Source organism: Dryas octopetala, chromosome 2, assembly GCF_963921425.1.
Source record: "Dryas octopetala chromosome 2, drDryOcto1.1, whole genome shotgun sequence".
In the NCBI taxonomy this organism is placed as follows: domain Eukaryota; kingdom Viridiplantae; phylum Streptophyta; class Magnoliopsida; order Rosales; family Rosaceae; genus Dryas; species Dryas octopetala.
In genome coordinates, this window is record NC_141367.1 from 9,382,070 (window position 1) to 9,405,288 (window position 23,219).

Genomic DNA, 23,219 nt, shown 5'->3' on the forward strand with positions numbered 1-23,219 from the left:
AATTTCAAAAATTCAGTTACACTGAAATAGAATTTCAATAATTCAATTACACTGAAACTGAATTTCAGAAATTCAGTTACACTAAATTGAAGAATTCAGTTATGATTTCACTTACTGAAACTGAATTAAGTGATAAAACAATTACACCTCGACTAAAATGCAATTACACCTTAATTAAAAAACAATTACACCTTTACTAAAACAATTACACTTCACTAAAACAGTTACACCTTTACTGAATTCCGTTTCACTAAAAAGAACACAGCAACCTTATCAAAAAAAAAAACCAACAATACAACAAGTCATTGAGATGAGAGGAGTAGCCAACAATACAACGTCGTCCGATCACCTCACGTGCGACGAGTACACGACAGTCGCCACTGCCTCGATCTGTTTCTACCTGCAAATTTGATTCATCATATTTCAGAACCATAATTTCATTCAAAGTTCATTTAAAACTCATGTTTCACGAACTGAAACTATTTAATCAATAAATTAAGTAAATTTGTATATACTTATAAATCAATTAAAAAACCCACATTTCTATCCGATTAACATAATTAAGCTAGAACTGAATTTGGGGTGAAACTGAATTTTCAGAAAGTGAAACTAAATTTTCTAGAACTGAAACTGAATTTACACAGTTACACTAATTAAGCTAGAAACTGAAACTGAATTTGTTGAATTGAGTTGCACTTTTTAATCGCCGAGGTACCTGTTTAAGACCAGACAGTTCAACAAATCAAACAGGGTTCATAAAATTGATCGTTCAACGGCCGAGTCGGGCGGTGACCACCACACACGGTGGCTGCCCAGCCCCAATCAACACACAGAAAATTACAGAACTCACCCAAAAATATTCTCGGACCTCGAATTGAGCTTTTAGGATTCGGGGGAGGCTGAACAGCAAAAAAAAACACCCAACCCGCCGCCACAAGTGGCGGATCTAGCGGTTGCAGCGGCAAACCAACCTGAAAACCAAGATTTGAGTTAAAACAACCCAACCAATAGCAAGAGCAGGTCGAGGGGACAAAGATTGATACCTGGATCGACAGAAAACACCACCGGAATCGGCCCAAAAACCGTCGGAGAAGCCGCAGCTTTGTAGCTTCGCAAAAGCCGTGCCCAGTGGTGGTCGGAGTGAGGAAATGGCATGGAGAGACTCAGCGTGAAGAGAGGAAGATATTGGTGCCAGAGCTAGGTTGCGACGCTGCCGGAAAAGAGAGATCGCCGGCGGAGGCTTCGCTGCTGTTTGGCGTCGTTCCATCGCCGTCGAGGGTCGATTGGATGATCGGTGGGCACCACCGTGTTCGTCGCGAGGAGAGGAAGCTATTGGTGCCAGAGTTAGACCGCGACGCTACCGGAAAATGGAGATCACCGACAGAGGAGCTTGGGTCTGCCTGGGTTGATCCGTTGCTGTTGTTGGGTTTCGTGGAAAGTGGAGGGCAAGGGAAGGAAGCGGGTACCAAAAAAAACATAATTAAAATTTTATAAAAACTAAAAGTAAATAAAAGGGGTAAAACTGGAAAATTAAAAGATAGGGAGTCAAACTTAGCTGGATATTAGTTGACTAGGGGGTTTAGGAAAATATTAAGTGTAAGATTGGGGGTTATGGGAGAGGTAGATTTTGGGTGGGGGTTATGAAAGATTTTTTCTCTAACTAGGGAGTTTATAATTATTTACATTTAACATATTATCTACTACATTGATAAAAAACATTGAAGAAATCAAATAATATAGTAGATTTCATGTGATATGTGATAAATATAATGCTCGCCGGAGACAATACTGTTAAAAAAATACTTCACTAATTAATAATTACATAATAAAATTACACGAATAATGACAGGACCGGCCCCAGATTCCACCCTGAAACCCGGAGAGGTCCTGCGGGAATCCAAAATCAAGGAAAATCCTACCGAAAATTCGGCAGAACCTCCCCTGAAAATGGACTAACCCAGAAATTTCAAAACCTGTTAAAAGCACTTCTAAGTCATCAACCACCTCTACCACAACCAAATAGGGTCTCAGACCCAACAATTTCACAGAGAAACCAACTAAATATTCAAAGTGGTTATCAGAGCCTCTAATCTATTACAAAGAATTTTACACCGAAAAATAAAATGACGCCTACTGGTCCGAGAAGGAATATGGATGTAACCACCTCGATGTGATTGGCTCGACCTCCACCAAAGCTACTACCTGGGGGACAATTTAAGAAAAAACAAAATAAACCGTGAGACAAACTCAGTGAGTGGACAGTTTAATAGAAACGAAAATTTGAGGTAAACTTCATGTTTCAGAAAATCCTTCAAAAACACGTTTAGCTCTAAGACCTCGCCTCACTCTTTGAAATCCCCCAGTTTAAAACCATAAAGTTTATTTAAACTTAAAGAATCCCATAAAACAATATATATTTTCTCAAGATAACAATTTCTTAAAAACAAACGAACCGTAAAACATCGTAACAACAACCTTGATAGAATTCAAAAGAAATCCCTCACTTAAAAACATATTTAATAATTTCTGAAAATAGCCAAATTCATTTTTCACCATGCTATATACCCTGAATAACCTGGCCATACACCTGTGCGGAATTCCTGCATCGCACAGGCAGGCAATATCCTGGCCATACACACGTGTGGAGTAAATCCAACACGTGCAGGCAATATCCTGGCCATACACGTGTGAATAAAATCAACACGTGCAGGCAATCTTGGTCATACGTGCACGCAGAGCGGCCCCCAAAGGGCGAAGCATCTCGACACACGGCCCAAAGCCTATATGTGTGCCGTGATGGGTCCCAAAGACCTATGTATCTGATAATCTGGAGGATACTGCAAAGGTGGTTTGAAAACCATTTTCCTATAACCAAAACAGAAAATCATTTTCTCATCGAAATAAAATATTATTGAAACCTTCCTTCAAAACTTAAATCGATACGCCAAAGTATATTATTTCAAATAAATTTAGTATACATAAAACCATGCATAATGTCTCAATGTCGCGCAAGGTAATTTCTTAAAAATGAAGAATCACAATAAAATCATCACACATTTTGCTATCAACTCCAAGCGTACTCAAAACATTGAAAACGATTTATTTCCAATAAACTCTTGTATTAATCAAGTTTGAAATCGTATATCTCTCTCGGCTTTTAAAACCAAATTAATTCGTCAATCTCGTATGAAAAATCATTTAATAAGACTTAAAGTAATGACATTAATCAAACTAATGGAAATGTAAACTTTAAAAATCACAATCATTTTTAACAAGTCCAAATCCCAAAATATTCTAACTTCATCCATACTCAAATAAAACTCGGAATAAGCAAATAAATTCAACCATAAAGTAAACAAATGTTTTTAAAACAAAAGTCCACTCACAGTGATATCCCTAGCTTCGATCCTCCGCCGGATCGTCACGAGCCACAGCCGTGTCACCTATAGAATAAACAATCAACGAAATATAATTAGTTCCGACTCAAGGCACTTAAACGTAAATGTGTGCTTAACTTAACATCACACCGGACTCCCATTCTAGCTCGACAATTCCCAACCTCCACTTGTAGACCCCAAACCCCTACATAAACACTCCGGAAGCTTCCCGGCTCAACCTAACCAAAACGTCCTAACCAAGATCAATAACTCACTCCACAATTTCCCAAAATTAATCTTTTATTCACGAATGGCAGCGGGGGTTCGGACTCACTGCAGGAGCCGTCCAAAGTGGCTGCCCCAACTTCAAATTCAACCAATTTTTATTTAATTTCAACCAAACCCATTAATTTTCTTAGTCCTAAACAACTATTGAGTTTCCTAGGGAAGGAATTTGTCCTAGACGACAACACAATAGCCCCCAAATCCGAAAACCCAAGCTAACTCGAAATGACATCAACCCCAAAATTTACAAATTCCCAATTACGCGAAATTGAACGACATTAGTTTAGAGAAATGAAAACCCAATAAAAATGGAAGAAATCTCACCAAAAATAAGGATGAAAGGGGCTGGAATTCGACGAGTCAGTGGTGAGGCAGCATCTGGGGTTTCTGGCTGATCTCTGTGCGCGCGAGGCTGAGGTGACCAAGGCTCGCTGCTGGGTGATTTCTGCGCCGGCGTGGGGAGTCGACCAGTGAGCTTGGGTCGTCGGGAAACTCGCCGGAGAGGATGGTCCGGCCTGGTGGTGTCGCGCGCCGAGAAGGGGAAGAGAGAGAGGGAGAGACGCGAAGGAGAGAGAGCACGGGGAGAGAGAGAACTGGGTCAGTGGGGTTAGCTGCTCGCCGGCCTCTGGTCGCCGTGAAGATGGCCGGAGCTGGCCACGCCGGTGAGAGAAGAGAGGGGGAGGTGAGTGAGCTCGGGGAGAGAGAGGGAGCCGTGAGAGAGTGCGGGAGAGAGAGATAAAAGGGAGAGAGAGAAGTCACTAGAAAATTCTAGAGAGAGAAAAATCAGAAAATTTTCTGATTTTGGGTATTTAAAACCCACTTTTATAAATTTACAAAATTACCCCTCACTTCACATGCCGGTATCTTTCAAACCGTAACTCAAAACGACGCGTGCTACGTGTCTATGAAATCGTGGGTTCGAAACCTATCCAACGGACCCAAAGTCAAAATCGAAAGCTCATTTATTTTAAAAGTCAACTTTGGGTCAAGCTTAAATTAAAACAAAAACAAAAACAAAAATAAATAAATCAATCAAAACTTTAAATCAAAACCCTTTTTATTTTTCAAATAAATCCCAAAATCTTTAAAATAAAATTCTACATCCTTTAAAAGAAATCTCTTAAAAACATAGTGAAATAAAAATTTAAATTTCTAGTGGAAATTTGGGTCGGGTTGTTACAAATAAATCACCAATGTGGCAATTGAAAGTAGCAAGCTTACTCAAAGGGACTTGGAAATAGTCTTCGATAGTTAAATTAAGCCGAATTGGGTTAAAATAGAACCAATCCGATGGCAGCAGCGGCGACAACGGTTTACCTAAAATTTCAATTTTACAAATTATCAAAATTGGAAAACCAAACATTAAGGAAATGAAACTTCATGATAAGGGGATAAATTTCTTTTTCATAATTTATGTTTACAACTAAACGAAACACCAAAATGATCGACCAAATCAAACCCCAAATAAAATCCCAAACCATTTTTTTTCTTTTCAATTGCCTAAAGACTCCAAATCTCAATCTACCTTATATATATAAAAAAAATAAAAATTACACAGGTGTTTACTAAAAAAATTATACATAGTCGTGCATGGCTTAAAACAAAGAACAAATTAAAGAAAAGAAGAAGAGAAAAAATTCAAGTAACTTGTCGATTGGAGCTTTATTATAACAAATAAGAATAAAAAACAGTGTAAATTAACTTTAAATCTATAATATAATAGTATATACATACCTTTGCCACCAATGGTGCACCTCCACATTTTTCAGCAATCTCTCTTCCAATTCTCTCTAAATCGTCTGTTGGAGCACTACCATGTGAAAATGTTCTACCCTTTATAATGGACCAACATTGATCATCAGATAGAAATTTTAAATCACACCTACTGCTAGGAAGCGCTTCCATGATGATGCAACTTTTGCATTGCGGGTGGTGACAATGATGGTGCATCCCTTAGCAGAATTGAGAGCTGACAAACAATTGATCAAAGTGTTCCATTTATGTGTGTCTTCATTCCAAACGTCATCGAGTATCAAAAGATATTTTTTCCCTGCCAACTTTGCTTGAAGGGTTTTGATCAATGCTTCCTGAGTTACTCTTATCCCCGATTTTGTTGGGTTGAGAGATTCTAACATCCGAATTAAAATTGAATTGACATGAAAAGGGTCAGATACACATATCCATATTGTTTTATCAAAATATTTATCCACGTCAGGTTCATTATATACCGACTTAGTCAAAGTTGTCTTTCCTAAGCCTGCAATTCCCACAATGGCCATAACGGAGGGATTTTCTTGATTGTTGGAGTTGATCAAGGTTGCAATTATGTTTGACACAACCTCCTCCCTTCCTACCATGCTTTCATCTTTGCTAATGAATGAGTTGGTTTCTCTATCCTCTCTAATTCCATGAGGGGTTGCATCGTCTTTGATTTGATAATTTGAAAGTACTAGTCCAACGTAAGATGCCTCACTCTTGAGATCCACCAAAGATTTGTTGATTTTCTGAATTTTATGTGCCATTTGTTGACGGAATAAAATGGGATTGGAGAGAGAGAGAGAGAAGAAGTTGAGTACCTTTCTCTTGATATGGTTTTGGAGCTCCACTTTACGGCGTAGAAATTCATAGTTAAATTGATAGGAGTATAGGACCATGTATATATCTCTGTTGATCTTGTAATATTTTCCTAGAATTGCTTGACGAATTACTTAAAATGAGCCATGGTTCCTTGGGCTTTGGTGTAAAAGTATATAAAAGATTTTAAAGATTCATACGTCCTATACTAACTTGAAATATCCCTTAAATTTTGAAAAAAAAATTGTAATTAATTCTAAAATTAATGATGGTTACAAGGCCATTGGCATCATTTTCTTTTCCCTGTTTTTTTTTTCTTCTGATCTCCACCCCTCCAAACGACTAATTAACGACTGAACGCGCCATTTCTCCAATTTGGGTACCTCTATTTTCAGTGTCTAGAAATAAACACCGAACATTTTCTGCAACAATATAGCGTCCCATATTTATCCTTTTTGTTCTTTTCTTCTAAGAGTCCCATATTTATCATTTCACATTCTCCTTTGGCTTTTCAAAGAACCCATACATACCCTCTCTCTCATCTACGTCCAAATTCTATGCTTTTGGTTTCTAAATTTCTTGGGTTTATCTCAGTGTTTTTGCTTTTTTTTTTTTTTGAACAATGTCTCAGTGTTTTTGCTTGATGAGCCAAAATTAAGGTAAAGCTTTCTTTTCTCATTATCCTTTTTGGTTTTTATATTTTTTGGTTTCTAAGTTTTATGGCCATCATCTTGGGTTTCTAATTAGATGCCTTCAAACATTTGTATTTTCAGTTTCTTGATGTTGCATATTTTTTTTAGTTACCTCGTTTTGGGGTTCAATGGTAAATTTCAATTGTGTGGCTATAAATTTTGATCTAAAACATTTTTGCTGATTATAATCATGCTAACTACATTGTGACCTGACTTGTAGAATTGTATAAAGGAAATAGAAATTGGATCAGAGAGCTATATATTGAAGATTGAAGTTTGAAATCTGCTAAAATGTTTAGTATTTGGATAATTCTACAAATTTGTGTTTGATTGTTAAGTATAATCTTACAAATTCGTGTTGCAATCATGTTAAGTAATAAATTTGGATTCTATTTGTCATAATTACATTTTATTATTTATATAAGAGTTAAATGCACCGTTGGTCCACTTACTTTCACATTTTTCCCAAGTTAGTCCACGATCTTTTTTTTGTACCAAATTGAACCACTTTCTTTTCGACGTTTACCTATTTAGTCCATTCCGTCAATTTTGTTAAAAATTCTGTTAAAAAAAAGGATAAAATGGTCTTTTCATATTAAATAAATTTTTAATTCTATTTCTAATTTTAAAATATTAAAACTAAAAAAAAAAAAAAAAAATTTAAAACAAAAAACAAGAAGATGTTGATCTACAATCCAGATCGCAGATCCCCCCTCCTCCCTCCCCCACCTACCCCCACTCTTCACCACCGCCGTCTCCCTCACCGATTGCTGATCCCGACACAGGCAACATCATCCAAGGTCAGCCAGCGTCATCTCTCTCATTTTTCTTTCTCCTCCTTCATCTCTCTCTCTCTCTCTCGCTCTCTCTCTCCCTCCCCCCCCCCCCCCCCCCCCACTCTCTGATTGGGTTTTCTTTTCTGTTTTTGGGTTTGATTTTGTTCCTTATACTGGTGGGTTGCTCGGGGTTGGGGCTGGGTTGCTGGGTTTCTTTTTTATTTGTGCTGGGGTTGGGGCTAGGTTGCTGGGTTGCTAATTTTTTTGTGTTGCTGGGTTTATTTTTTATTTGTGCTTGGGGAGACATGTCGCAGATGATGATAATGATGAAGGAGATGGAGAGACAACCAACAAGAAAAAGAAATTGAATGTAAGAGTAGCACCGTGTTGTACAACTCTCCTTTTTTTTCTTTCTTTTTTTTTGTTTTTTTGGTGGGCAGAGGACGAGGAGGGGGCAAGAGAATTGATTGGATTGGGTTGATGTGCATATGCTTCCATTTTAATGGGTTGGGTTGGAGCAACCAAGTTAGACAAAAAATTAGACCAGCAAAAAACAGAGAAGAAATCGTCTTCTTTTTTTATTTTGGTATGAATGAAATTTTCTCCCATCTAAAGAAAGCTTCAAAGCAACATAGATTGCAAATTGAAAAGTTACAATCATCAACTTCCCAATTTTAAGTGAAAGCTTGAAGAAAGATATATGTTAGTTTACATATTCTGTCAAAATCTAGAAACATGTTTCTAGAAACGTAAGTTCCAATTTGAGTCCTCTTATGTTGCAAATCAATCTTTTGTAGATAAAATATCTCTCTTTATGATTCTTGTACGAAAAGGAAAAAAGAAGTGGATTAAGGAAAAACAAAAAGGAAGAAGAAGAAAGAAAAAAAAAAGGGAGGAGAGAGTTGCAGACAAGAAGAAGGAGAAGAAATAAGAAAAAATAAAGGAAGAGAGAAGAAATAAAAAGAAAATAAGCATTTTAAATTTATTTTTTCTTTTTTAGTTTTAATATTTTAAAATTAGAAATAGAATTAAAAATGTATTTAATATGAAAAGACCATTTTATCCTTTTTTTTAACAGAATTTATAGCAAAATTGACGGAATGGACTAAATAGGTAAACGTCGAAAAGAAAGTGGTTTAATTTGATACAAAAAAAAAGATCGTGGATCAACTTGGGAAAAATGTGAAAGTAAGTGGACCAACGGTGCATTTAACTCTTTATATAAAATTGCACCAGTGATTCGTGTGTTGTGTTAAAAGAATGTTTGCAGTGATCTTGAAGCTTCATTCGATGCATATGATTGGATTAAATAAATTAAATTAGGGGTGGAATCGGTTCGGTTACCAAACCGAAATCCCATGACCGATCGACTACCAAACTGACATTTGTCGGATGCCACAGAACGCAACCGCCGCCGAACCGAACGCTATTGGTTACCAACATTTTCGGGTTTGGTCGGCGGTATTGGAGGTGCGGTTCGGGGTTTTGTTGTTTCGAGTGGGTGGTTTTGCATACTGTTTCCAACCACCAATGGTGGCAGTTCGGTTCGTTTCATTTCGCCAATCGAACTGAAAAGACACAAACATAACCGAATCGATCGGCTCGGTAAGCGATTTTTTTCGGTAATTCGGTAAAAAATGTCAGCCCTAGATTCATGTGTATTCATCTTGAAAGAAGAAGAAGATGGGAAGAAAATGCATAGGATTGGATTAGATAAGTTAACTTGAAGATTGGATAGGTTAAATGGTTGGGTTTAATGCATAGGATTAGAGTGAATAGGTTAACTTGAAGGAAGAAGATAGCTTAGTCATAGGGGGAGACTTATCCCTTTCAATCCCCACAAAAATGGTGGGATTAGTAGGGATAAGTTTCCCCTTATGGCTAATGCATTTTCTTACCATCTTCTTCCTTTAAATTAAAAGACACCCTCCATTTTTTCCTTGAATATATATGAATCTAGCCGTTTAACAATTGGGCGCCTGAGTTTTGTTTAAAAAATTGAAAATCTACCCCTGCCGTGTCCTTGTCTGTGTCCCTCCCATGTCCTGGCATGTCATCGGCATATCGGAAATTCAAATTTGTAAGAAAGTCAACTGACACTTCTACCTTCGTTTCGGACACGTATGGTAGGCATGTTGGAGCATGTCATGTCGGACACCTGACACTCCACTCCCCAGGAGTGTTGGTGTTACTTAGATATCCAATCTAATCCTATGCATCAACGAGGCTGAGGATTTATGGCTGGGCCACGCCTATGTTTTAGAAATTAGATCATATGATTGGGTCAAATTTCCTACTTGAAGTTGACATATTAGGCCATCAGGTTTCATGTTAATTTTCATGAGAATTTGATTCACTTTTGGCTGGAATCCATTAATCACATCCCTCTGTGTTTGAATATTTCTTTTTAAGACCTGCAATTTGTGTGGTTACATTGATGATTGATTTCACCCCAATGTTTAGTGGAGTTAATTACACTTACACCCCCTGAGGTTTATCGCCTTTTCACATACACCCCCTGGGGTTTCAATAATTACACATACACCCTCTGAGATTTTAAAACTGTTGCATATAACCCCCTACAAGAAAAATAAATAAATAAATAAAAAAGAAAATATTTGTATTCAGGTTGGACCTTACACCTTGAATAATCTTATTAGGCTATTTAATCTCTTAGCATGCTTTTTTGCATAATTTCTCATCATTTTCGTTTCACTATAGGGGGTTATATGCAACAGTTTTAAAACCTCAAGGGGTGTATGTGTAATTATTGAAACCCCAGGAGGTGTATGTGAAAAGACGATAAACCTCAGGGGGTGTAAGTGTAATTAACTCATGTTTAGTGCAACACTTTTGTAACCTTCTTGTTCACTTATTCTATTCCCATGATCCTAAGTTGTTGATTTCTGTTTTGACATTTTATGTTTGAATTAGATATTTCATTCCTTAATTCAAGTTTTTGACTTAAGGGATATCATATACTCATATGTATGAATTCACACTAATGGAGCCACCAATAATACATTATAGCTACACAGCTAAGTTGTATTGTAACTTGGCTTTTTTTTTTTTTGGTTAGAAGTTGTAACTTAGTTTGCATGCTTTGCTTATTTTGTGTATGGAAATGTTTGCAGGAAGTCAAGAGAAATTAATGGGGCTACCAGAATGGAACCACCGACGTAGAAATGTGAAAAGTAGAAATTATTAGTTTCAAAGTTGAAAATTAATCTACATCTCCACTGTAACAGTAAATAAGATGCTCAAATGAGGTGTATATGTAGCAAGTCACTTAATAATTCTATTTTCATAGAAACGTGCATCTCTTAAAAGTAGATAATTGGTTAAATAAAGATCTCTTAAAGTTATATTCACAATTTTCTTATTCTTCTCACAATTTTCATAATTTTTATTGATAATTATATCTTGTCAAAATTTCTATTTTTTTAGACCCCTGATATTTCTGTCAATACCAAAATTTAAGACCTTGTTGACCATACAAAATTTTAATGGAGAGTAGGCTTTTCCAAATTTGGTGTAGTAGCTTTACATCTCTGACGCACATGTGTATTGAGAATTGTGATATATCTACTTAAAGTCAAAGCTATGAAAATTTATTTAAGGGTCATTTACACTTTATATCCTTCAAGTATAAGTCATTTTTCTCTTTGATACTTAATGTTTAAAACGTTTCAATATGAAACATAAAGTTTATGAAAATTTCAATATGCCACTTCCGTTAACTTTTCTGTTAATTTTGATATATTGCATATAGCATGTGTTAGATTTATTTATACTGATGAGGACATTAAATTTACGCCACATAAAAAGAAAAAACAAATTAAAAAAGCCAGGTAAAATTTTATAGGTTAAAAAAAATAAAAATCAATTAAAAAATTGAAAAAAAAAACAAGGATGAGGGAATGGATGTGGATGAGGATTAATTAAATCAATTAAAACAAGCAAAAAATTGAAAAAATCAATTAAATCACATTGCTACTGCATCACACGACCGAACCATCAAACTATGGTCCAGCAGTACCAATGAGAAAGATGAGGGAATGGATGTGGATTAATACCTGCTGGGTTGTCCTTAGAACCTCCAAAAGATGATAAGTGTTGGTCGATCTTACTCGGGGATACATGGATTATAGAGAGATAGTTTCTTCCAGACAAAAGCTTTAGTTCTAGGTTTATTAGCTAGCATCCTAAGGTACAAGAGATAATGTCTCTTACAGTTGGAAAGACAACAACCTGCCTTTTTCATTGGCTGTTTTCAGATGGAACCCTTGCTAACTGGTAGATATTTGTGTAGTTTGACTATTTTGAGATGTGAAAGCACTCTGATGTGTGCTGCCCAGTGGAAGAGAGTTTGTTATATAATGTAAAAGGCTTGCAAATTTAATTCCATTTTGTAAAAAAAAAAAAAAATGGTCTCATTTAATATAACTAGCAGATTCTTATCATGGCAGGAATATCATTCCCCACTACAAAATAGTTCAAACCAGTGTGCAATTATTGTTGTTTAAACTCATTTCGAAGCATTTTAATATTTTCTTTCTTAATTTTTTATTCTTCATCACTTGACCAAACATCTTTTTTTATTAGTTTTCTCACAAGATAGATGACCTGAATCATGCATAGTGATGAATTGGAGATTGTGATGAATTGTTAAGCCTACCGAATGGGCTTGAATACTATGCCCCTGTCCTTCATGATTTGACCATAGTTAAGCGCCCAAAGCTAATTTCATGCATTTCAATTCAAAGTCTCACATCTCATGCTAACTGTCAATATATAGGTGGTTTCCTTACTCCGGACAGTATTCCCAATTTAGAAAACCTCACATCCCTTCGTCAGTTGCATATTGAAAATTGTGATGGATCGACAAGCTAGTCTGCCGAGTGGACTACCATCCTGCATATCTCTTCAGAGGTTGTCAATCGACTCTTGCAGCAATTTGATATATGTGGCAGATGTATCCAAGTTGCACTTTCTTTCCTCTCTCACTATAAACAAGTGTGCGAAATTACAAGATTTGCCAACAGGGCTACACTGTCTCACTCATCTGGAATATATGTCTATTGGTGGGTTCTGGGAGGAGCTGGATTATTTCCTCGATTTTCAGGTTATACCACAACTTAAAGACTTAACGTTGTGGGGTGGCCTAAGCTCAAGTCTCTGCCTCAACAAATTCAACACTTCACTTCTCTAACAGTGTTGTCTATAGAATCTTTTGAAGGAGTGGAGGCTTTTCCAGAGTGGTTGGGTAGACTTACATCTCTTACCTACCTGAGTATTGAGAATTGTGAGAATATGATGTATCTACCCAAAGCATTGAAACACCTCACCAAGTTAGAAAATCTATGGATTTATAATTGTCCCCGTCTAAAGGAAAGATGCACCAAGGGAAGTGGCCCAGAATGGCACAAGATTTCTCACATACCAAATATTCAAGGTATTTTGTTTTCTCAAATCCATTATTCATGATTTGTTTCAATTTTTTGCATGTTCTCGTGTACCATGAAGTTAGTGTACTTCACATTTTATGGATGTTTGCCTACTATATTTTATCATGAACGAATTTTCGAATTTTATTCACAGATATTTGATTGTTGGATTAGCATGGTTGGTTGACGCATCTTAGTGGTAGACTCTGCAAGGAACTTAGTGAAAGTCCTTTTGTTTTCTATTTTATAATATTCCTTTTGTTTTAGTAAGATTATATTGGATATACTATCATCTTAGTGGTAGACTTTAAGTTTGAAGCTTGTACAAATTTATAATATATACCAAATTTGTTATGGTCATTCATGAGTTTGGTTCTCATGGAAACTTTTTTACTTTTTGGGTTAGTTTTCAATTAGCATTTCCAATTAAGTAAAGGGGATATTCTAAATATACCTATTAGATTGGGTAAGAAAGAGAGTGATGCATCCCATACATAATATTTTATCTTCCGGGCTAGATTCTTGCCATCTTTTAATTTCACTGATTGTATAACTGTTGTTAATTTGAAGAAACTGAGTTGTATACGACATAAGCGCCACAGTTAATTTGTGAACTTGGTGATACGTACTCTTTTGCAGGTTTAGGGGGCTACTGTCCATTGCAAGTATGCATTTAATGGATTGGAGGATTTACTAGTGTTGCCTGTCAGGGAACCTATCATCTGTTGAAGAACTGCATTTGTAATTGTGAGAATTTGAAGTATCTATCTCTCTACATTGCAGATGCTATGCAACACCACCAAATATAAACTTTGGACGATTTTTATTTCTGCCTTTGAAAGGAAAGATGCACCAAGAAGAGCTGTCGGAGTGGCCCAAGTGAGTGGAGAAGTGCTAGGATCCCAAATTTATATCTCAAATGATGTGTCAGTACTTCATTGATTCATACATGGCCCACCCTAAAGATTATAAATTTTTCAACAAGTAAAACACTGACATGTGTATTTGGGATTCAAATTTGGGATATAAATTTGGGATCCCTAGCATTATTGTATTGCAGAAATGAGGTAAAAGAATCTTCACTTGTAATTGTAGATGAAAATTAAGATGAAAGTTAATTATATATATATTATAGTCTCCATCGTGGGTGATCGTCGGAGCAAAGGGAAGTCATGGCTGAACTCATTGTGACCTGGGGAAGAGAACCTAGGTGGTCGTGCGTCGCGATTTGGCCGGAAATTGCAGATTGCCGAAGGAGGGTTTGATCGGATTCGGGGCTGGGTGTTTCGAGTCTTGGGTTTTCTAGGTTGATGGCGGCCATTAGGAAGAAGACGAGGGAGACGAGCTCGTCTGGGCTTCGACCTTCGGCAGTCGTCGCCGGACGCGCCCTCACGCGCCGTGGATGGCAGCGGCTGCACTGTGCAGCGTGAGAGAGTGAAACGCGGAGAGAGAGAGAGAGAGAGAGAGAGAGAGAGAGAGAGAGAGAGAGAGAGAGAGAGAGAGAGAGAGAGAGAGAGAGAGCTGAAAATGAAATTTAAAACTAATTTTTGGTTTTTAAAATCGTTAAATGAAATTTTACAAAATTGCCCCTCACTTTGAATGTCCGTAAAACCTAAATCGTAACTTCGATTTACGCGTGCTTCGTGTCTACGAACTCGTGGACTCGAAACCTAATCAACGGACCCAAAGTCAAAAATGAAAACCTATTAGAAACAAAAGTCAACTTTCGGGTCAAGCCATATTTAAAACAAAAATTAAAATCAAGTCAAAACCTTTTTACTTCTCAAATAAATTCCCAAAATAATCAAAATAAAATCCCAAATAAATATTTTGAAAAATACGGGGTCTCACACTTAAACTTTGCCTCATGACCTCATGTATCAATTCAGGACATGAATTAACCAATTTGCCCCATCAACTTTACTTTGAATGCCAATTTCGTCCAAAAGTTATTACGTACCACGCATGTGATCACTTTTTTATGGGTAAATTCGTCATTTCGGCCACTTGTAATACAAGTCCATAGAAGTCAAATCATTTCACTCATGTGACCGTATTTTGGACGAAAAATATATAACTGGACTAACGGAAAGAGCAAATTGGCTTGAAAATTAAAGGTAAGGGGGGTACATTAATACAACATATGATATGCATTCTGAATTGACACATAAGTCAAAGTTTTAAGTCATTTAGAAATGTTTTTCTATAAAAAAAATAAGTAAATGATTTTAAAGTCCTTAATCATAAATAAACCCACCTAAAATGTTTCAATGACAAAAAAGTCCATTTTTTAATAAATAAACCCACGTTATAACAAGTTTTGTGTTTTTGATGTCGAGCGCTTGGCAAGTTTGTTTGTTTGTTTTTGTTTTTTTACCTGGGCAGATTGCCACTGTCGATCAGTAGTAATTATTGCCACTATCAAACAATGGCAATTAGTAATCGTCATTTTAACGTTATAATGTGGGTGAATGTGACTCTATAAGCTTGAATTTTGTCATTCCTGCGAGTTGTTTATTTCAAGAATAGGCTGGACCCAACCAAATGCATTTTTTTTTGTTTTTTATGTTGGTTTAATTAGTTTTTGACATGTTTATGTAAGAAAAAACATAAAGTATATCTATAAGTATTATTTTTATGCAGTTTCAAATAGCTACTATTGCACAGTAATTGATACGGTTAGACATAAACAATTGTCGAGTACTCGGTGAATAGTGTCAAGCGCTCAATATTGTTCACCGAGCACTCGGTGAATTCTATGTTGCACGCGTCTCATTAAAATGGGCAGGACTGAGAGCGCATATGTGGGCTGAGTTTTTAGCCTTATTTTCCAACTGAACTTAAGGGAAACAAAAAAAGCCTAAAAAAAGGGCAATGCTTGGGTCACTCCACCCCCCAAAAATTCTTGTTCGGCAGTGCAGACTCAGGATCAGAACTGTTCATTTTTTAAATCACCAATTAAAAATCATCTCTGCAAAAAAATCAATTCAATCGAAAATCTTTTGGTTATATAATTATTATTGAATAAATAAGATAAATGGACAGTTTGCATTAAAGAGTAGTTTCTTGATTAAACCATCTATTTATTATATTTATTTGATAACAATTATAAAACTAAACGATTTTCGATTAAGTTAATTTTTTTGCAGTTAAATAATCTAAAAAATGAATATTTTCGATGCTAATTTTGCACTTTTGAACAAGCATTTGTTTGGAAAAGAGAGGGAGGGGGGGGGGGCGGGGGGGGGGGGCTACATAAGCGTCTAGCAAGTGATATGCCCATTACAACAGTTACAATGGTCGATGCTGACGCCAAAACTCACGGACCCATGTCCAATGCCATTAATCATATTGCTTTTGCGGATGGGACCCAAATGTGGAAAACTAGTTGTAGAGTTTGTAGAGGTGGAGCCACCCATATGGAAAACTGGTAAAGCAAAACTTGTAGAGTTTGCAGATGGTCAAGGTTTGCAGAAAGCAAAAGTAGGAGTGGGGCCACCAATAATGAAGTCTAGCTGTAAGTCTCTCAATTATGAGAACAGAAACACAAATTGTGCGCCTCTCATCTTTGCTCACACTTTGCTCACCTGTGTTTTGTTCTCTGCTCTTTGCTTACTTCTCCGTCCCTCTCTACCTAATATCACTTTGCTCACCTAATGTGGTAATAAGCCGACCCACTTTTTAATGAGCTGAGTGATTAATGCAAGGCACTGATTTCTCGGCCTTTGAAATTGTAACACTCCAAATTTTATTGATTTTAGGTTATGGGTGTTACTAGGTTAATTGAAATTAATTAAAAACTAATAGTTACTTCTTTTGAAACAAAAATGTGGATATATTCCACATAGACAAATTTATGGAATTTCATTTATCTAAATGCTTTACTTGAAATTATGTCACTTGTTTGAGCCATATTTATTTTCATATATTTATGGTGATTTCGGATTTAAGGCAAAAACACACTTATATTTGCCTAAGTTGATTTATTACTTACACTTGGTTAATTGGATGATAAACATAACTTTGTTCACTAATTTGGTAATGTTGAAATTCCAAAAGAATGTCCGAGAATTTGTATGTTTCTATTTTATCCAAAAATTGTTTTAAGGTACCTAATTTAAGTAACATGATTTTAATTAATTATTTGGTTACTTAGGTGACATTTTCGGATCACACACAGACACAGACACACACACACATTCTTACTTGTACAATTATCTTTGTGACTTATAATTGGTTTAAGAAATAGGACTTGACAACTAGGAATACCAAGGGTTGCAAATTGACTTTAAAACCCTATTTTCTTTGACCAACCTAGATCACTAAGGCTAGAAACTTAGATTACTTGGGCAAGAGATTAAAATGATGGCTAATGCATGGCATGGAGGTCATGACTAGGGCTGGACCTTGTGTGTATTTTCGGCAATAAGGAAAGAAAACCAATAAAAGTCATGATGATTTTTAATTAATGGACTTGGGTTAAGTAAAAGTCTTTGATTGGTTATTGAGCTGTTTAACCTAGAGCCTTAGGCTAAACACTCAATTAAAAAGGGTCTAAGGGATTGGCCAACCAATTGTAAAAACCTATTTGAGTTTGCAACCTATTTAATCACTTATACAACTAAGAATACAAGTGAGAGACTAACTTGTACAGCCTGGTACTTAAGGTGAAGAAGGAATTCTAATATAGGCTATATGGGGTACTTAAGAGAGGAGACCCTATATGGTCAAGGTTTGCAGAAAGCAAATGGCCAATAAAAAAAGGTTTGCAGAAAGAAAAAGAAGGAGTGGGGCCACCAATAATGAAGTCTAGCTGTAAGTCTCTCAATTATGAGAACTACTTGTGCGTCTTCCATCTCTCCTCACTTTCCTCACTTGTGCATTGTTCTCTGCTCAGACTGCTCTTTGCTTACTTCTCCGTCCCTCTATCTAATATCTCTGCTACTGCTAGCTCCTTGTGTCTGTTTGAGTATGGAAGGAAATATGTTGGATGCTCTCTTTACTTTTTCTGTGGAGGGAATACTGGGGAAGGTGGCTTCACTTGCTGCTCAAGAACTCAGTCTTGCCTGGGGATTCAAAACAGAGCTAACAGAGCTCCGCCAATCATTGTCCACCATTCAAGGTTTCTTAGATGCTGCTTCCCACCCACCACAAGATCGTGCCAAGTTAGTGGAAGACTGGCTCAAGAAGCTCAAAGCCGTCGCTGATGATGCAGAGGATGTGTTGGAGGAAATCGAATATGAATTTCTCCGCCGTAAAGTGGAGCTGCAAAACCATACCAAGAGAAAGGTGCTCAACTTCTTCTCTCTCTCCAATCCCTTTTTAGTTCGTCTTCAAATGGCACATCAAATTCAGAAAATCAAAAAATCTTTCGAGGTTCTCGAGAGAAAGGCAGCTTTGGTTGGACTAGTTTCAAATGTACAAGACCATGCAACCCCTCATGGAATTAGAGAGGACAGAGAAACCAACTCTTTCATTGACACAGATGAAAACATGGTTGGAAGGGAGGGAGCTGTGTCAAACATAATTGACACCTTGATCAACGCCAATAATCAAGAAAATCTTTCGATTATGGCCATTGTTGGAATTGCAGGCCTAGGCAAGACAACTTTGGCCAAGGCCGTATACAATAAGCCTGATGTGGATAAATATTTTGATAAAAAAATTTGGGTGTGTGTATCTGACCCCTTTCATGTCAAGTCGATTCTCATTCAGATGTTGGAATCACTCAACCCAACAAAAGCAGCGATACGAGAAAGTCAAGATGCATTGATCAAAACCCTCCAAGAAGAGTTGACTGGGAAAAAATATCTTCTCATACTCGATGACGTATGGAATGAAGATGAGGATAAATGGAACACTTTGGTCATGAGTTGTTTGTCAAAACTTAATTCTACTCGAGGAAGCAGCATCATTGTCACTACCCGCAGTGCCAAAGTTGCATCAATCACAGAAACGCCTGGTAACTATAAGTGTGAATTGGAAAATCTATCTGTTGATGAATGTCGGTCCATAATAATGGATAGAGCATTTCCAAATGGTAGTGCTCCAATAGACTCGCATATACAGCAAATTGGAGAAGAGATTGCCAAAAAGTGTGCAGGAGTACCATTGGTGGCAAAGGTATGTATACTATTATTTATTATACGGTGAATTATACTTTACACCTCTCAAGTATAGATCGTTTTTCACTTTGGTATCCGATATTTAAAACATATCAATGTGAAACCTAAAGTTTATGAAAATTGCAATGTGATATTTACGTTAACTTTTCTGTTATTTTGACTGTATATAGCATGTGTGAGATTCATTTACATTGATGTAGACAGTAAATTTACGCCACATGAACAAATAAAATAAACCAAATAAACAATAAAGAAATTAGAAAAAGGTATTTCAATTATTATATATTAAAAAAATTAAAAGATAACATTGAAACTAAATATAAAAAATTATCTCATTCATTCCTACCTCTCCCTCATCTCTTTCGTTCCCCGTTTTTGTTTTTAAAATTTTAAAATTTTATTTTTTTAACCTATAAAATTTTAGTTGGCTTTTTTAATTTGTTTTTTTTCCCACATAGCGTAAATTTATTGTCCTCATTAGTGTAAATGAATCACACACATGCTATATGCAATCAAAATTAACAGAATATTTAACGGAAGGCGCACATTGTAATTTTTATAAATTTTAGGTTCTACATTGAAACGTTTTGAACATCGGGTTCCAAAGTGAAAAATAACCTATACTTGAGAGGCGTAAAGTGTAAATGACCCTTTATTATATTATAGATTTGAAGTTAATTTAGGCTTTTTAATTGCTTTCGATTCTTATTTGTTATTAATAAAGTTCCAACCCACAAATAACTTGTGAAATTCTTTGTTTCCTTTTTAGGTCCATTGATTTTAATTATTAAATTTCAATTATTTTTTAGTTTAGGTACCAAAATTATATAACATTTTAGATTAGGTACTAATTGAAAAGTCAAACAAAATAATAAAGTAAAAGGTATTAGAATTTACAAATATTACATCACATGCCACTACAATAAAAAAATAAAAATAATATTACATCACAAATATTACATTAATTTATACTATATTGTATTAAAAAAAAAAAATCAATCCAGTTACAACTTAACTGTGACTGTCTTGGTAAATTGAAAAAGAGAACTCACACCACTATACTATGTATTATTTTGAGTAAAAATATTGTTTTGACCTCTATTTATACTATATTGTATTATAATTTCTCTAAAAAAAATTCAATTAAGTCACAACTTAACTGTGACTGTTTCACAACTTAGATGTGACTGTCGTTCAGTCACAACTAAATTTGAAGTTGTGAGTGTTGTACAGTCACAACTAAATGTGAAGTTGAGACTACATTAGCAAATTTTCAAGATAATATAAAAGCCTCAAGGGCAATTTTGTCAAAACATTATAAATTTTAACTAACACTCATCATATGTGGGCCAAAGGACAAAAATGTCAAATGGAAAAGGCTTAAATCAAAGGGGCAAACATATTTGTGACCTAATCTAAAAAACTATATTTAAATTTAGTAGTCCAATTGAAATATTATATGGTCTTCATGCTATACCAAAAAATTATTGGGATTTAGTATTTAATTCTAATTTTCTATTCCTTTTTTTACTTTGGGTTTTCTAAACAAAAATTGGGCAAGGAGTTCTTTCCTCATTTTATAACAATCGATGAAGGAAAAATATTTATTCCAACATCATTTTAAGTGCAATATTACTACTAATTAATAAGCCGTACATATATAGTCATAAATTGTTTCATAAACACATGTATGACTCTAACAAAGTTTGTAAAAAAGAAAACATAACCAAAAAAAAAAAAGCAGCTCTAACAGAAAAAATGGAGTGCAGCAGTATATGTTACACGTAGTATCCAAAAGAAGGTTGAAATATTGTCAACTTTGATTAATCTACTATTTTTTTCTTTTGTTACTATTAATTAAAGATTTTACCCTATTCATTATTAACAGGTTTTGGGAAGCATGTTGCGTTCTAAACACACTACAGATGAATGGTTGTCAATTAAAGAAAGTAGAATATGGGACTTGCCAAAAGAAGAGGAGAAAATCATGTCGGTTTTAAAGTTGAGTTTTGATAATTTGAAATCACCATCTGTGAAACAGTGTTTTGCATATTGCTCAATGTTTATGAAAGATTTCGAAATAGAAAGAGAAAAGTTGATCCAACTTTGGATGGCTCATGAATTACTTCACCCTTCTCCTGACAAAAGCAAACTAGTGATGGAAGACATAGGCAATGAATATTTTAATATTCTATTGGAAAACTCCTTATTTCAAGATGTTACAAAAGATGAGTTTGGCGTTATTATCAGTTGCAAGATGCATGATCTTGTGCACGATCTTGCCAAACAAGTATCAAAATCTGAGATCTTGGCGGTGCAGGACTTCAATGAGAATGAAGTATCCAACTCTGAGATCCTGACACGGGACCTCAATGAGTATGAGATTCGACATGTTGCATGGATTCCTACTTCAACGCTAGAAGGGATGCCAAGAAGAAGTGTGAGAAAGTTGCGCTCATTGTTTTTGAATGATGACAAGGTCCTTAAAAGCATCTTCCCAAGGTTTAGAGCTTTGCGTGTTTTAAATTTATATAAGGTTGATATTGATGAGTTGCCAATTTCAATTGGTGAATTGAGACACTTGAGGAATTTGGACGTCGCGAGAACAAGAATCAAAGCACTCCCCAAATCTATTGGAAAGCTCTATAAGCTGCAGACATTAAGAATGGATTGTGACAATCTCAAAAAGTTTCCCAAGGAACTGGAAAATTTGATCAACTTGAGGCATGTTTATTTTAAAAAGTATGTTGAAGTTCCATTTCGGATGAGGCGATTGACTCATCTGCAAACATTATCTCATTATACTCTGGGTGGGGCGACAAGTTATGGAATTGAGGAGCTGGGTGACTTAGACCAATTGAAAGGTGAATTAATTATAAGAAATTTGCAACTTGTGAGAAATGGAGAAGAAGCGAAGAAAGCTAATTTAGTGGGGAAAGCAAGCATACGCCAGTTCAGATTTGAATGGACGGATGACAGGCAACGCAGCAACAATGACAAGGATGTATTAGAAGGCCTCCAACCGCCCTGTAATCTGGAAAGCTTAAGGATTGACAACTTTATGGGTGCTAAATTTGCATCATGGATGATGAGTGGGCTGCCACTCAATTTGAAAAAGATTAACTTAAGGAATTGCGGGGAATGTGAAGAAATCCCAATGCTTGGTCATTTGCCAAATCTTATACATGTTGAGATTTACAATATGGCTAAGCTAAAATGCCTGGGAGTTGAATTTTATGGGTATAACAGTGTTTCCGGTACAACTAGTACGACAAGGAATGAGACAAGGGCTTTGTTTCCAGCATTGAAAACCTTGAAAATTCGTGAGTGTGGGATGCTAAGTGAATGGATGGAAGTGGTAGTGATGCCTACAGAAAAAGTAGTTGTGTTTCCCTGCCTTGAGAAGTTGACTCTATACGGTTGTTGGCAATTGAGAAATGCTCCCAGCCATTTTCCATCTCTCAAGAAGTTGAAGATAGATGGTATTCACAATGCAAGGCCAATAGAAAATATTATGAGCAGTCAACTAACCACTCTCACTTCCCTCAAAATAAGAAATGTTGAGGAGCTTATTTCTTTGCCGGAAAGGATGTTTGAAAACAACCAGAATCTTCAGTGGCTGTATATTGGTCGTTGTCAGAAGCTGAGGCATTTACCTGATGGGCTAGACACAGTCCTTCTTGAGGAGCTGACTATATATGACTGTCGTAGGCTAGAGTCGATTCCAATTACACAGGGCATCCCATCTCTCCGCATATTTGATATTTGGGGTTGTGAGAAATTATCAAGCCTGCCGAGTGGGTTACAAGACTGCACCTCTCTTCAGACATTGAATATATCTAGTTGCGCTAATCTGACATTGAATATATCTAGTTGCGCTAATTTGACGTCAATTCACAATCTCACATCCCTTCGTGTGTTGTGTATTGGAAATTGTGATGGA

General features: G+C 36.0%; 1 long non-coding RNA gene and 3 pseudogenes across 2 annotated transcripts; 2 read left to right on the forward strand and 2 right to left on the reverse strand.

Moving 5' to 3' along the window:
* Positions 1-6,184, reverse strand: part of LOC147292920 (putative disease resistance protein RGA3) — a 35,451-nt pseudogene extending 29,267 nt beyond the window's left edge.
* On the reverse strand, positions 1,841-4,411 carry LOC147292923 (uncharacterized). The gene is made up of 3 exons (XR_015120196.1): positions 3,987-4,411; positions 3,387-3,443; positions 1,841-2,202 (listed from the first exon to the last, which is right to left on the reverse strand). It is a non-coding gene; the product is annotated as an uncharacterized LOC147292923 (long non-coding RNA).
* A 5,742-nt stretch (positions 6,185-11,926) lies between the features above and the next one.
* Positions 11,927-14,093, forward strand: LOC147292924 (uncharacterized; annotated as a pseudogene).
* Positions 14,094-17,888: 3,795 nt separating this feature from the next.
* On the forward strand, positions 17,889-22,073 carry LOC147292925 (putative disease resistance protein RGA3; annotated as a pseudogene). Its single transcript, XR_015120193.1, has 3 exons — positions 17,889-17,966; positions 18,049-19,274; positions 21,165-22,073. The product of XR_015120193.1 is annotated as a putative disease resistance protein RGA3 (transcript).
* Positions 22,074-23,219: the final 1,146 nt, after the last annotated feature.